Source organism: Eriocheir sinensis, unplaced genomic scaffold (assembly GCF_024679095.1).
Source record: "Eriocheir sinensis breed Jianghai 21 unplaced genomic scaffold, ASM2467909v1 Scaffold670, whole genome shotgun sequence".
Lineage (NCBI taxonomy): Eukaryota > Metazoa > Arthropoda > Malacostraca > Decapoda > Varunidae > Eriocheir > Eriocheir sinensis.
In genome coordinates this window covers 60,347-64,074 of record NW_026112021.1, presented here as the reverse complement: position 1 = coordinate 64,074, position 3,728 = coordinate 60,347, and positions in this window count along the sequence as shown.

Sequence of the window (3,728 nt, the reverse complement as noted above, 5' to 3'; positions counted from 1 at the left end):
AATGAAAATATATAAACAAATACACTTAAAATAACGTAAATTTGTATAAAATATATATGCAAGATACACATTAAATATTGTAAATGTGTATAAAAAAATATTTACAAAAAAGAAATAGAATAATGTAAAATCCTATCAATATAAATACACAGAATATCAATAAAATAATGTAAATTTGTATGAAAAGAAAGATGCAAAATTCCCATATAATAGCGCATTTTTTATAAAAATATATATACCAAAATACACATAAAATATTTAAATTTGTATTGAAATAAATAAAAAAAATGCATATACAGTAAGGTAAATATGTATTGAAAGAGATATTCAAAAATACATATAAAACAAAGTAAATTTGTTTCAAAATATATATACGAATACACATAAAATAACGTAGATTTCTATATAAATATATATACAAAATACACATTAAATTATGTAAATACGTATAAAAATATATATACAAAATACATATCTAGGTATGTTCGTGTCAAAATAAATAAACAAAATATCATGAAAAGAATGTGTATTTGTATGAAAATAAATAATAGATAATAAATTTGTATGAAATATATATGCAAGATACACATTAAATAATGTAAATATGTATAAAAAAAATATATACAAAAAAAATAGAATAATGTGAAATCGTATCAAAATAAATACACCGAATATTAATAAAATAATGTAAATTTGTATGAAAATAAAGATGCAAAATTCCCATCAAATAGCTCATTTCTTATAAATATATATATACCAAAATACAGATAAAATATTTAAATTTGTATTGAAGTAAATATACAAAATGCACATACAATAAGGTAAACGTATTGAAAGAGATATGCAAAAATACATATAAAACAATGTAAATTGGTTTTAAAATATATATACGAATACACATAAAATAAAGTAGATTTCTATAAAAAATATATATTCAAAATACACAAAAATTAAGTAAATACGTATAAAAATAGATATACAAAATACACATAGAATAATGTAAAATTGTTTTAAAAAAATAAACAGAATATAAATAAAATAATGTAAAGTTGTATGAAAATAAAAATGCAAAATACCCATAAAATAAAGCATATTTAAAAAAAAATACATATACAAAAATACACATAGCATAATTAAATTTGTATTAAAATTAATATACAAAATGCATATATAATAAATTAAATTTGTATTGAAAAAATATGCAAAATACACATAAAACAGTGTAAATTTATTTCAAAATCTATATACGAATACTCATAAATCAACGTAGATTTCTATAGAAATATATATACAAAATACACATCAAATGATGTAAACACGTATAAAAATATATATATATATATATATATATATATATATATATATATATATATATATATATATATATATATATATATATATATATATATATATATATATATATATATATATATATATATATATATATATAAAATACACATTAAATAATGTAAATTCGCGTCAAAATAAATAAACAAAATATCAATAAAAGAAGGTGTATTTGTATGAAAATAGATATACAATATACACATAAAATCACCTAAATTTTGTATAAAACTATATACAAAAATACACAAAAATAATTTTAATTTGTATGAATATAAATATACAAAATACACATAAAATTAGGTAAATTTGTATTGAAATACATTTAAAAAACACACATAAAATAATGTAAATTTGAATGAAAATATATAAACAAATACACCTAAAATAAAGTAAATTTGTATAAAATATATATAAAAAATAAACACTAAATAATGTTAATATGTATAAAAAAATATATACAAAACACAAAGAAATAATATAAAATCGTATCAAAATAAATACACAGAATATGAATAGAATAATGTAGATTTGTATGAAAAAAAAAATACACATACAAAATAAACATAAAATAAGGTAGATTTGTAAAAAAATATATTTACAAAATACACATAAAATAATGTAAATTTATATAAAAATATATATACAAATACACAAAAAATACCATGAATATTTATAAAAATATATATTCAAAATAAATATTAAATAATGTAAAAGCGTATAAAAATATATATACAAAGTACATATAAAATAATGTAAATTCGTATCAATATAAATCAGCAAAACACCAATAAAATAATATATATTTGAATGAAAATAAATTTACAAAATACACATAACATAACTAAAATTTGTATTAAAATATATACAAAAATACATAGAAATAATTTGAGTTTGTTTTAAAATAGATATACAAAATACACATAAAACTAGGTAAATTTCTTTTGAAATGTATATACAAAATACCCATAAAATATTTTAAATTTGTGTCAACATATATAAGCAAATACACATAAAATAACGTAAATTTGTGTGAAAAATATATACAAAATACACATAGAATAATGTCAATTCGTATCAAAATGAATGAGCAGAATATTAATAAAATAATGTAAATTTGTATGAAAATAAAGATGCAAAATACCCAAAAAATAAAGCATATGTTTATAAAAATACAGATACAAAAATACACATCGAATAACTAAATTTGTATTAAAATTAATATACAAAATGCATAATAATAAGGTAAATTTGTATTGAAAAAATATGCAACATACACGTTTACTCATACAAATTTGTATTATTTTTTTGGTTTTTTGTTTATTTATTTTGATACGAATTACATGATTATATGTGTATTTTGTACATATTTTTTATACGTATTTACATTATTTAATGTGTATTTTGTTTATATATTTTCATACAAATTTACGTTATTATATGTGTATTTGTATAAATATTTTGATACAAATTTACTTTATTTCATGTATTTTGTATATATATTTCAAATCAAATTTAGCTTATTTTGTGTGTATTTTGTATATATTTTCATACAAATTTAATTACTTCTGTGTATTTTTGTATATAGTTTTATATAAATTTACGTTATTTTATGTGTATTTTGTATATTTAAATTTATACACATTCTTTTATTAGTTTTTTGTTTATTTATTATGATACGAATTTACATTATTTTATATGTATTTTGTATACATTTTTTATACGTATTTACTTCATTTTATGTGCATTTTGAATATATATTTTTATAGAAATCTATGTTTTTTTTTGTATTCGTATATATATTTTGAAACAAATTTACATTGTTTTATATGTATTTTGCATATCTATTTCAATACAAATATACCTTATTGTATGTGTTTTTTGTATATTTATTTTAATACAAATTTTATTTTTTGATGTGTATTTTGGTATACATATTTTTATAAATAAAAAAATGCATTATTTTATGGGTGTTTTGCTTCTTTATTTTCATACAAATTTACATTATTTTATTAATATTCTGTGTATTTATTTTGATACGATTTTACATTATTCTATTTGTGTTTTGTACATATTTTTTTTTATAGAAATTTACGTTATTTTAAGTGTATTTGTTTATATATTTTCATTTAAATTTACATTATTTTATGTGTATTTTGTGTATGTATTTCAATACAAATTTACCTAATTTTATGTGTATTTTGTATATTTATTTTCATACAAATTTAAAATATTTTTTTTATTTTTGTTTATAGTTTGATACAAATTTAGGTTATTTTATGTGTATTTTGTATATCTATTTTCATACAAATACACATTCTTTTATTGATATTTTGTTTTTTTATTTTGACGCGAATTTTATGTGAATTTGTTTTCATTTCATA